The sequence below is a fragment of the Hyperolius riggenbachi genome, chromosome 6 (assembly GCF_040937935.1).
Source record: "Hyperolius riggenbachi isolate aHypRig1 chromosome 6, aHypRig1.pri, whole genome shotgun sequence".
Taxonomy (NCBI): domain Eukaryota; kingdom Metazoa; phylum Chordata; class Amphibia; order Anura; family Hyperoliidae; genus Hyperolius; species Hyperolius riggenbachi.
Window position 1 is genome coordinate 330,036,102 of NC_090651.1, and position 13,468 is coordinate 330,049,569.

Genomic DNA, 13,468 nt, shown 5'->3' on the forward strand with positions numbered 1-13,468 from the left:
CTATTATATTGCCCTCTGATGTATTTATACATGTTAATTAGATCTCCTCTAAGGCGTCTTTTCTCTAGACTAAATAAACCCAGTTTATCTAACCTTTCTTGGTAAGCGAGACCTTCCATCCCACGTATCAATTTTGTTGCTCGTCTCTGCACCTGCTCTAAAACTGCAATATCTTTTTTGTAATGTGGTGCCCAGAACTGAATTCCATATTCCAGATGTGGCCTTACTAGAGAGTTAAACAGGGGCAATATTATGCTAGCATCTCGAGTTTTTATTTCCCTTTTAATGCATCCCAAAATTTTGTTAGCTTTAGCTGCAGCGGCTTGGCATTGAGTACGATTATTTAACTTGTTGTCGATGAGTACTTCTAAGTCCTTCTCCAAGTTTGATGTCCCCAACTGTATCCCATTTATTTTGTATGGTGCTAGACCATTGGTACGACCAGGTTAACACATCATACAAATAATGTCATTACCAGCATTCTCCTTTTAATTAATGCCCCTTTAACTTCTTCATAATATATGTAAAATGTTGAGATTTTTTTTTTCAATTAACTTTTTATTATGTGGTATTTTATGTTTTAAGTTTAAAAGCAACCTAATCAGAGAGGAGTCAACAATCTGTATTTGGGTTTTCTAGGAGTTTAAGTATTCCTTATTAATTAAGGATAAAGGGACCCTGAGCGGTACCAAAAAACAGAAAACTTGACTTACCTGGGGCTTCCTTCAGCCCACCGTAGCCCACAAGGTGGCTCTGGTGATGCGGCAAATTTGGGTGAAGTCGGGTGAAGTCGCACATGGGGGAACCTTTCTTAATATGTATGTTATGTATGTTGACTTCACCTTTTTAATATGTATGTCATGAGGGTATATTACTGTTAATTTTGCAAATAAAGGCTCATGAATATTGTTATAGTATTAACTATCACAAACCGGAAAAAAAATATTATTTTTATTTTTAAATTTTTATTTCCAGATTAAATATTATCGCCATACATTGTACTAGGGGAATGATTTACTGTAAATGTTGTAATACCAGGGACAAAAGGGCAAATAAAACCTGTGGGATTTATGTATCGAAGCACATTTTATTTTAAAACTATAATGACTGAAAACTGAGAAATAATGGTTTTTTTCTTATTATTCCCTTTAAAACGCATATAAAATAAAATAGTTCTTAGCAAACTGTACCACCCAAAGAAAGTCTAATTTGTGGCGAACAAAACAAGATATAGATCATTTTGATGTGATAAGTAACGATAAAGTTATTGGCAAATGAATGGGAGGAGTGTGATGTGAAAATCATTCTGTTTTTTAACGGAAAAAAACCTGCGGTTGGGAAGTGGCTAATGTACTTCTTAGCTTAGTTTAGTTCATGTCATACATATTTGTGCTTCCTGATGCTACTTTCAAGACTTCTATTTCCTGATTTAATGTAACTAAGTTGACACTGTGTATTACCATTTAATATGAATAAATCCTTAACTGCTTGAGCATCTATGGTGTACATCGATCTGCTAAAAGCTGTGTAAACGTCAAAATTGATAAGAGACGAAGTGTGATCATCGATTGCTGGTGCCAAAGGTGAAGGTATTTACTTGAGGAACCATTAAAAATTGCACAGTCCAATTGCTAAAATAGTGTCCAAGCAAGTAGGGAGGCTGGCAGGCTTGTTTGTATAAGATCTTTCCAGGGAGCACTTTTAAAAAAAAACTAGCTGAAGACCCGGCATTGCTCGGGTATTTATTTAGTTGTTGTTCGGTCCACCCACTTTTTCTAATCTTGACACAATCCATGACAAATGTGTGAGCTTTGGGGTTCTTGGTAGTGTTGGGCGAACAGTGTTCGCCACTGTTCGGGTTCTGCAGAACATCACCCTGTTCGGGTGATGTTCGAGTTCGGCCGAACACCTGACGGTGCTCGGCCAAACCGTTCGGCCATATGGCCGAACTAAGAGCGCATGGCCGAACGTTCCCCGAACGTTCGGCTAGCGCTGTGATTGGCCGAACGGGTCACGTGGTTCGGACCCGAACGCGCTCTGATTGGCCGAACGGTCACGTGGTTCGGGTAAATAAATACCCGAACCACGTCATATCTCCGCCATTTGTCTGTGGGTTTAGCTTTGGGTAGGCAGGCAGGGTAGTTCGCGCTCCAGCCACGCTAGCCAGGGTCCCCCCTGTCATTGTGTCACTGCTGGGAACAGTAGTACACCGCTTGCTCAGCCACACTATATAGCATTCTGTTTACTGCCACTCTGTGTACCTCGCTCAGCCACACTATATAGCATTCTGTTTACTGCCACTCTGTGTCTGCTGGGAATAGTAGTACACCGCTTGCTCAGCCACACTATATAGCATTCTGTTTACTGCCACTCTGTGTACCTCGCTCAGCCACACTATATAGCATTCTGTTTACTGCCACTCTGTGTCTGCTGGGAATAGTGGTACACCGCTCGCTCAGCCACACTATATAGCATTCTGTTCACTGTTCTGTGTCTGCTTGGAATAGTGGTACACCGCTCGCTCAGCCACACTATATAGCATTCTGTTTACTGTTCTGTGTCTGCTGGGAATAGTGGTACACCGCTCGCTCAGCCACACTATATAGCATTCTGTTTACTGTTCTGTGTCTGCTGGGAATAGTGGTACACCGCTCGCTCAGCCACACTATATAGCATTCTGTGCACTGTTCTGTGTCTGCTGGGAATAGTGGTACACCGCTCGCTCAGCCACACTATATAGCATTCTGTTCACTGTTCTGTGTCTGCTGGGAATAGTGGTACACCGCTCGCTCAGCCACACTATATAGCATTCTGTTTACTGTTCTGTGTCTGCTGGGAATAGTGGTACACCGCTCGCTCATCCACACTATATAGCATTCTGTTCACTGTTCTGTGTCTGCTGGGAATAGTGGTACACCGCCCGCTCAGCCACACTATATAGCATTCTGTTCACTGTTCTGTGTCTGCTGGGAATAGTGGTACACCGCTCGCTCAGCCACACTATATAGCATTCTGTTCACTGTTCTGTGTCTGCTGGGAACAGTAGTACACCGCTCGCTCAGCCAGAGTATATAGCATTGTGTTTACTGCCACTCTGTGTACACCGCTCAGCCAGACTATATACCATTGTTTACTGACACTCTGTGTACACCGCTCAGCCAGACTATATACCATTGTTTACTGACACTCTGTGTACACCGCTCAGCCAGACTATATACCATTGTTTACTGCCACTCTGATTCTGCTGGGAACAGTAGTACACCGCTCGCTCAGCCAGACTATATAGCATTGTGTTTACTGCCACTCTGTGTACACCGCTCAGCCAGACTATATACCATTGTTTACTGACACTCTGTGTACACCGCTCAGCCAGACTATATACCATTGTTTACTGAAACTCTGTGTACACCGCTCAGCCAGACTATATACCATTGTTTACTGCCACTCTGATTCTGCTGGGAACAGTAGTACACCGCTCGCTCAGCCAGACTATATACCATTGTTTACTGACACTATATAGCAGACTATATAGCATTGTGTGTACACCGCTCAGCCAGACTATATACCATTGTTTACTGACACTCTGTGTACACCGCTCAGCCAGACTATATACCATTGTTTACTGCCACTCTGATTCTGCTGGGAACAGTAGTACACCGCTCGCTCAGCCAGACTATATACCATTGTTTACTGACACTCTGTGTACACCGCTCAGCCAGACTATATACCATTGTTTACTGCCACTCTGATTCTGCTGGGAACAGTAGTACACCGCTCGCTCAGCCAGACTATATACCATTGTTTACTGACACTATATAGCAGACTATATAGCATTGTGTGTACACCGCTCAGCCAGACTATATACCATTGTTTACTGACACTCTGTGTACACCGCTCAGCCAGACTATATACCATTGTTTACTGCCACTCTGATTCTGCTGGGAACAGTAGTACACCGCTCGCTCAGCCAGACTATATACCATTGTTTACTGACACTCTGTGTACACCGCTCAGCCAGACTATATACCATTGTTTACTGCCACTCTGATTCTGCTGGGAACAGTAGTACACCGCTCGCTCAGCCAGACTATATAGCATTGTGTTTACTGCCACTCTGTGTACACCGCTCAGCCACACTATATAGCATTGCGTACTCTGCCAGTCAGTGTGTATATTGCTGGGATCAGTAATACTCCACTCACCGTCAACCACTATATGAGCTCAACATGAGTTCCCCAGAGACCTCCGCTGTGAGCAGCACTCCCAACAACAGCAACAGCCAACGCCCCACGCAAGCTATAACATCCACCCCAGCAGCCAGTGGTCAGCAGCAGCCCTCCCCGGAGGAGAACGTTGTGTCCATCAGTCCGTCGCCAGAGCGATTAATGAGGGCTGCCATTGAGGAGATGATGGGGCCTGATGTGGAGGAGGAGGTCTGGCTCAGGCCAGCATCCCAAGTTAATGTTGAGGACGATGAGGGGTCTGTGTCTGGGGATGTTGGGGTGGCAGAGGTGGTGGGTGGGTCAGACTCAGGAGAAGAGTTGTATGATGAGGATGATGATCGGGACCATCTGTATGTGCCTCAGAGTCCGACCCCGGAAAACATGTTGTATCGTGTGTTTAGGTACTAAAATCTGCGTTCCCTCCCAGTAGTGTTGGGCGAACAGTGTTTGCCACTGTTCGGGTTCTGCAGAACATCACCCTGTTCGGGGTGACTATATAGCAGACTATATAGCATTGTGTTTAATGCCACTCTGTGTACACGGCTCAGCCACACTATATAGCATTGTGTTTACTTCCACTCTGTGTCTGCTGGGAACAGTAGTACACCGCTCACCCGCCACTGTATAGCATTGTGCTCTGTGTCACTGCTGACAATAGTGGTACACCGCTCACCCACCACTGTATAGCATTTCTGTACTGCCACTGTACTGCTGCCAGTCAGCGTGTACTTTAAGGATAAGTGAAATGAGGAAGAAATCCGTTGAAAGAGGGAGGGGCAAGGGAAGAGGTGTTTCCCCTGACGGTTCACGTACAGGCCACAGGGGAGCACCCAAGAAAACCCACTCAATACTGCCCATGTTGTCCAGGACAACAACCCTCACAGATCCAAAAGAACAGGACCAGATAATTACTTGGATGACCTCTCAAGCGTCCAGCAGTGGGTTAAGCAGCACCAGCACATCACGCACGAGGTCCGAGTCCTCAGCCAGTTAAAGTCTGGGCTTTCTTTGAAGACTGCACTGAGGATGTTACCATGGCGATTTGCAAGGTGTGCAAGACCCGCCTGAGCAGGGGGAAAAGTATTAACAACCTCTCCACCACCAGCATGAGCCGCCACATTCTATCCAAACATCCCACTCTGTGGGCAAACGCGGCAGGACAGGGTACCACCAGCAACACTGCCTCCCTTGGGTTCACCAGACTCACCACCAGACCCGCCTCAGCAGCAGCAGTAGCCCAGCCATTGCGTGGTTCACAACATTCACAAACATCAGACGATGCTGACACTGTCACTTTCCGGACTAGTGCTCTTGAGGTCTCCCAGTGTTCATCAAACACAACAACCAACAGCCCTTCGGTGTGCAGCGCTACGGTTGAGTTGTCTGTCTCTGAGATGTTTGAGCACAAGAGGAAATTGCCAGCAAATGACCCCCGGGCCGTGGCAGTAACAGCCAGCCAGCATAGCCAAGCTTCTGGCCTGCGAAATGCTGCCATATCGAGTGGTGGAGACAAACAGCTTCAAGGGCATGATGTCAGTGGCCATCCCACGTTACGTTGTTCCCAGCCGCTACCACTTTGCGCGCTCTGCAGTGCCTGAGTTGCATGAGCACGTGGTCAGCTAAATAACCCGAAGCTTGAAGAATGCCGTTGCCTGCAAGGTTCACCTCACCACTGACACCTGGACGAGTTCGTTCGGCCAGGGTCGATACATCTCCCTTACCGCGCACTGGGTGAACCTTGTGGAGCCTGGCAGCGATTCCTCACCTGCTACGGCGCGGGTGTTGCCCACGCCGCAAACAGCTGGATAACAACAGCAGCACCTACCTCTCTGACTCCTTCTCCTCCAACGCATCTCAAAGCTGTACCTCATCCGGAAATGCTAACCCAGCACCAGCAGCAGTAGGATCGTGGAAGCAGTGCAGCACAGCTGTTGGCATGCGTCAGCAAGCGTTGCTGAAGCTGATCTGCCTTGGGGATAAGCAGCACACAGGGGAGGAAATTTGGAGGGGAATAAAGGAACAGACGGATTTGTGGCTGGCACCGCTGGACCTGAAACCGGGCATGAAGCTAGACACCTGGCACGAACTGGCAATGTACGCAATAGAGGTGCTGGCTTGCCCGGCAGCCAGCGTTATGTCGGAACGCTGTTTCAGTGCTGCCGGAGGCATCATCACAGATCGGCGTATCCGCCTCTCCACAGAAAATGCAGACCGTCTGACTCAAATTAAAATGAATCAATCCTGGATTGGAAACGACTACGCAACACTCCTGGACCCCAACCAAGTAACCTGACCGATGAACATCTGGGATGGTTTAGCGTTTCCGGTCCCTGTTTATTGAACCTCTCATCTGTATTACATTTATGACTGCATGGCGGCAAAAAGCATTGCTGCTATATCCGCACACTTTTTGTCCTCATGCAAGGCCTGGGTTGTTGTGTCTCACAAAGCGTGGCCTTCTCCTCCTGCGCCTCCTCCTGTTCCATCACGTGTGCTGCTGCTGCTGCTGCTGCTGCTGGGTTACCGTTGCCGGTCCCTGTTTATGGAACCTCTTATCTTTATTACATTTATGACTACATGGCGGTACAAAGCATGCTATCCGCACGCTTTTTGTCCTCATGCAAGGCCTGGGTTGTTGTGTCTCACAAAGCGTGGCCTTCTCCTCCTGCGCCTCCTCCTGTTCCATCACGTGTGCTGCTGCTGCTGCTGCTGCTGCTGGGTTACCGTTGCCGCGTGGTCCCTGTTTATTGAACCTCTTATCTTTATTACATTTATGACTACATGGCGGTACAAAGCATGCTATCCGCACGCTTTTTGTCCTCATGCAAGGCCTGGGTTGTTGTGTCTCACAAAGCGTGGCCTTCTCCTCCTGCGCCTCCTCCTGTTCCATCACGTGTGCTGCTGCTGCTGCTGCTGCTGGGTTAGCGTTGCCGCGTGGTCCCTGTTTATTGAACCTCTTATCTTTATTACATTTATGACTACATGGCGGTACAAAGCGTGCTATCCGCACGCTTTTTGTCCTCATGCAAGGCCTGGGTTGTTGTGTCTCACAAAGCGTGGCCTTCTCCTCCTGCGCCTCCTCCTGTTCCATCACGTGTGCTGCTGCTGGGTTAGCGTTGCCGCGTGGTCCCTGTTTATTGAACCACTTATCTTTATTACATTTATGACTGCATGGTGGTACAAAGCATGCTATCCGCACGCTTCTTGTCCTCATGCAAGGCCTGGGTTGTTGTGTCTCAAAGCGTGGCCTTCTCCTCCTGCGCCACCCTCCTCCTGTTCCATCACGTGTGCTGCTGCTGGGTTAGCATTACCGGTCCCTTTTCCTGGAACCTCTTATATGTATTACATTTATGACTGCATGCCGACAAAAAGCATGTTACCTGTGCAAAGAAAACAGACATTTCCCGCATTTAAAAGACAGTTTTCCCTTTGAAACTTTAAAATCGATTTTCTCAAAAACTATAAGCTCTTTTTGCTAAATTTTTTTTTCCTCTTGTACCCACTCCCAAGGTGCACATACCCTGTAAATTTGGGGTATGTAGCATGTAAGGAGGCTTTACAAACCACAAAAGTTCGGGTCCCCATTGACTTCCATTATGTTCGGAGTTCGGGTCGAACACCCGAACATCGCGGCCATGTTCGGCCTGTTCGGCCCGAACCCGAACATCTAGATGTTCGCCCAACACTAGTTCTTGGCATCAATAATGTGATAATGGAAGCAGTTTACATTTTCCCATTAAAATAAATGAAAAAAATCTGTTTGGCTGTTTGTGGCTCCACACCCTTTTCTGACTTTGAAACCCTTTCACCCAATGACAGCTTGTAGCAGGTTTGAGGCGTCTGCCATTAACAGTGGAAGAATGGCAGCAATTTAAATATTCCCCTTGAAAATCAATAGGTTAATTTTGATTGGCTATTTTAGGCTCTACCTACTTTCCTAAATGTTAATCCCCAGTCACCCAGTGGCCAACTGTGCCACGTTTGAGAACTCTGCCATTAACATCGTAAAAATGACTGCAGTTTAAATTTCCCCATGTAACATTTTTTGTTGTTGGCTCTGCCCACTATTTGTAACCTTGACACACAGAGTCACACAGTGACCAAGTCTGTGAGCTTTCGGTCCTTGACATAAATAATGTCATAATGGAAGCAGTTTATCAATCAAACAAATCTGATTAGCTGTTTGTGTCTCCTCTTGAATTTGAGCCCCAGTCGCCCAGCGGCTGACTGTAGCAGGTTTAAGGCCTCTGTCATTAACAGTGCAAAAATGGTAGTTTTGTTGAAATCGGGCAAGGCATTTTTGAGAGATGGTGGCACATGCATACAGTGGCTTGCAAAAGTAGTTTTCCACATTTGCCTCCTTGAAGCCCCCTTTGCCACACTTCAAGCCCCCTTGAAGTTTTCCACATTTTGTCACATTACTGCCACAAACATGAATCAATTTTATTGGAATTCCACGTGAAAGACCAATACAAAGTGGTGTACACGTGAGAAGTAGATCAAAAATCATACATGATTCCAAACATTTTTTACAAATAAATAACTGCAAAGTGGGGTGTGCGTAATTATTCAGCCCCCTGAGTCAATATTTTGTAGAACCACCTTTTGCTGCAATTACAGCTGCCAGTCTTTTAGGGTGTGTCTCTGCCAGCTTTGCACATCTAGAGACTGAAATCCTTGCCCAGTCTTCTTTGCAAAACAGCTCCAGCTCAGTCAGATTAGATGGACAGTGTTTGTGAACAGCAGTTTTCAGATCTTGCCACAGATTCTCAATTGGATTTAGATCTGGACTTTGACTGTGCCATTCTAACACATGTATATGTTTTGTTTTAAACCATTCCATTGTTGCCCTGGCTTTATGTTTAGGGTCGTTGTCCTGCTGGAAGGTGAACCTCCACCCCAGTCTCAAGTATTTCCTTTGCAGACTCCAAGAGGTTTTCTTCCAAGATTGCCCTGTATTTGGCTCCATCCATCTTCCCGATAACTCTGACCAGCTTCCCTGTCCCTGCTGAAGATAAGCAACCCCAGAGCATGATGCTGCCACCACCATATTTGACAGTGGGGATGGTGTGTTCAGACTGATGTGCAGTGTTAGTTTTCCGCCACACATAGCGTTTTGCATTTTGGCCAAAAAGTTCCATTTTGGTCTCATCTGACCAGAACACCTTCTTCCACATGTTTACTGTGTCCCTCACATGGCTTGCGGCAAACTGCAAACGGGACTTCTTATGCTTTTCCGTTAACAATGCCTTTCTTATTGCCACTCTTCCATAAAGGCCAACTTTGTGCAGTGCACGACTAATAGTTGTCCTATGGACAGCTTCCCCCACCTGAGCTGTACATCTCTGCAGCTCGTCCAGAGTCACCATGGGCCTCTTGACTGCATTTTTGAACAGCGCTCTCCTTGTTCGGCCTGTGAGTTTAGGTGGACGGCCTTGTCTTGGTAGGTTTACAGTTGTGCCATACTCCTTCCATTTCTGAATGATCGCTTGAACAGTGCTCCGCGGGATGTTCAAGGCTTTGGAAATCTTTTTGTAGCCTAAGCCTGCTTTAAATTTCTCAATAACTTTATCCCTGACCTGTCTGGTGTGTTCTTTGGACTTCATGGTGTTGTTGCTCCCAATATTCTCTTAGACAACCTCTGAGTCCGTCACAGAGCAGCTGTATTTGTACTGACATTAGATTACACACAGGTGCACTCTATTTATTATTATTATTATTTAGTATTTATATAGCGCCGACATATTACGCAGCGCTGTACAGTGTATATATATATTGTCTTGTCACTAACTGTCCCTCAAAGGAGCTCATAATCTAATCCCTACCATTGCCATATGTCTATATTATGTAGTGTAAGTACTGTAGTCTAGGGCCAATTTTTTTTAGGGGGAGCCAATTAACTTATCTGTATGTTTTTGGAATTTGGAATTTGGAATGTTTTTGGAATTTAGTCATTAGCACTCACCAGGCAATGTCTATGGGCAACTGACTGCACTGAGGCCAAAGGGGGCTGAATAATTACGCACACCCCACTTTGCAGGTATTTATTTGTAAAAAATGTTTGGAATCATGTATGATTTTCGTTCCACTTCTCATGTGTACACCACTTTGTATTGGTCTTTCACGTGGAATTCCAATAAAATTGATTCATGTTTGTGGCAGTAATATGACAAAATGTAGAAAACTTTAAGGGGGCCGAATACTTTTGCAAGCCACTGTACACATACATATGTCCGATTTTATATTTATACAGTAGATAAAGGAAATACTGAGAATCCCTTATGAGGAGATGGAATAATCCCAGATCTGTCAGATTTTTACTGCCTACTGTAAGCGACAACAACATAGGAGAAAAATTATTTACAGTGCATTTTACACTGAGATAAAATGTATATCTTACAAGCATGTGTACAGTGCACATGCACATACTTTAAATTTTACTATTTTTTGTGATAGTAGTCCTTTGAATAGTTGCACATTCTGTGTATTAAAATTAATTTTATCAGTTTTGATAACACAATGGGTTTGATTCACTAAGACAAATAGCATGCCTTATCAAAGTTAACACGCCTTATCAAAGTTAACACCTCTTATCAGAGTAGCATAGCAAATTTATGCTTGCTAATTGGCAATGGCACTCATCCTGCCCTGAGCATGCGGGTTCGTAGCGCTCGCTATGCTACTCTGATAAGGCATGTTATCTTTTATAAGGTGTGCTTACTTTGATAAGGCATGCTATTTGTCTTAGTGAATCAAGTCCATTGAAATAAATTATGATCACATTATATTTGCATTGAATTCGGATTTGATTGCATCAGAGTGGTTCTGTTTACATTCTTTATATTTAAATTTTAAAGAGTAACTGTAAGGCCCCGTTCACACTGCACGCGTTTGTGTCCGTTTTTAAGGTACGCGTTTTGTGTGCGTTTTGCGAGGGCCAGAAAAATCAATGCAAAGGTATGGCCCTCGTTCACATATACGCGTGGCAAACGTATGCGTGGCAGAAACGCATAGTTGGATGCATTTCTGTGCGTCGCGCACAGAAACGCATTATAATGAAAGTCAATGGGCGCGCACTAAAAACGCATGGCATGCGTTTTTGTATGCGTATTCGGAGGTGCGTTTCTCGTCGGAAGTGTAGCTGACTCTTCCAGGTATGATCAAAAACGCATAAGGAAAAAACGCATACAAACGCATTACAAAAACGCATGCGCATGCGTTTTTCCAGTGCGTTTACTACATGCGTTCTGCACGTTTTCCACACGCACATAATATGAACAGGGCCTTAGGCATAAAATTAAAAATCAATTTGGGCTGGTAAAAAGCAAGAGTCCCTCGGAAAGTAATGCTGGCAGACTGATCGAGAGGGGGTCTAGGGGTACCCGATATTAGATAGGGGTACCCCATATAATTTAGCAACTCACTTCCAACAAATAGTGGAATGGGCTAAAACCCATCCTATGCATGATGGGTGGCATTGAAGAAGGACTGGGTTAAGCCATACTCTCTCTTAGCATATATTTGGCATCCTCCTAAATTCACAAATCTTCCTTTAGTAAACCACCTGGCCCCGGTAGCCTTTACATTTAGGCTTTGAAAGGATTTCAGTCTTAAACTGCATTGGATATTAAGTCCTTCCCTGCTAACACCATTATTACGGGTCCCTGGGTTCTCCCAATCTTTATCCAGTAGATTTCAGACTAGATGGAGAGAACTCAGAATCATGTCTTTAAAAGATCTCTGCCCTGCACCTTCCCATCGTTTTATATAATTAAACAAATTAGTTCACAATCATTTGGTCCCTCCTGAGATAGACTATTTGAATGTTTGCAGATTAGAAATGATGCTTTATCTCTATCCAGCTCTCTGATATTCCCCCTCCCCGTACACAGTTTGAACTACTTTGTAACAAAGAGGAGAGGGAGAAATGATTAATATCCATGTTATATGAATGTATTTCTATCCCAGATATTGCTCATTTTATTAAAGTAAACCGAGCATCTTTTTTATCACTCAGGACATTTCTATAGCAAATGAAAAATGCATGTCGACAATCTGTTTCATTATTAATATAAACTTTCATTTTACCTTGTATTTTACATTAAAAGTAGTTTTATTAGCCTGTTTCAGCAGGCCTGCCCGACCGTCCCCATCCACAGACCTTTCAGGAACCTAATTGTTTTATTGACCTAATTACCAAGAGGTAAACAATGCCTTTTCATCAACAAAGGGGGTGAGTAATTAGGACTGTTTCTTCAAAGACATTGTGTGTGTCAATGTGTCAAGATAGCATCTCTGACTTCTGTAAATAAGAAATGTGAGAAGGGGAGGGGGGAACATGGCAGCTTCTATGCCAGGAGAGATTCCAGTGATAGAGAATGTGCTCAGTTCCCTTTAAACATAGGTGTATAATATGCTCAAATGGGAAGAAGCATTTTCGAAGGAACTCTCGATCCCTCAAAGGCTAGAGATATGGGAGAATGCCCGTAGAACGTCCATATGCATTACTATTAAAGAAAATATGTACAAACTGTTGTTCCAATGGTATTGTACACCCATAATTTTACATAGTATCTTTCCTGAAGTGTTCGATGGATGTTGGAGGGAGTGTGGAGGAGTTGGTTCTATTGACCATATTTTTTGGTCATGCCCTCTTATTGAACAATTCTGGAGAGATATGTCGGCCTTAATTCATAAAACTATTCGTAAAACTATCCCCTTTGACCCATGGACCTTGGTATAAGGTTTAACACTACCTCAGACTAGGATCTCTACTCAGAAAATGATGAGTATTATACTAGTTGCAGCCCGCCTGGCAATAGCAGCTTGCTGGAAATCTCCATTACCTCCTAGTTGGAAAGAGTAAGATTCAAGATTTTATTTATTAGACAAATGGATTACCTGACTGCATCTAAGAACAATACAGTTAATGCTTTCGAAAAGATCTGGGACTTTTGGGATATTAATATAGAAATGGCTGATACACTCTCTTTAGATCCTGGTTAGATTACCATGGGTTTGGACATTTTGGCATGGGGGCAGGGGTGGAATAAGGGCAGAGACTGATTTGTACTTTAACCTTTCTGATGGAGTATTTGGATCTGGGAACTCGAGCCAGCCTATACTGTATATAGTTATCTTTTCTTTTACTTTCTTTTATTTTTCTTTTATACATTTTTTCTGGACAAAGCAATGCCTACAATAACCATCAATTGATGTTTAAAATCTTTCTCTGGGGATGACGA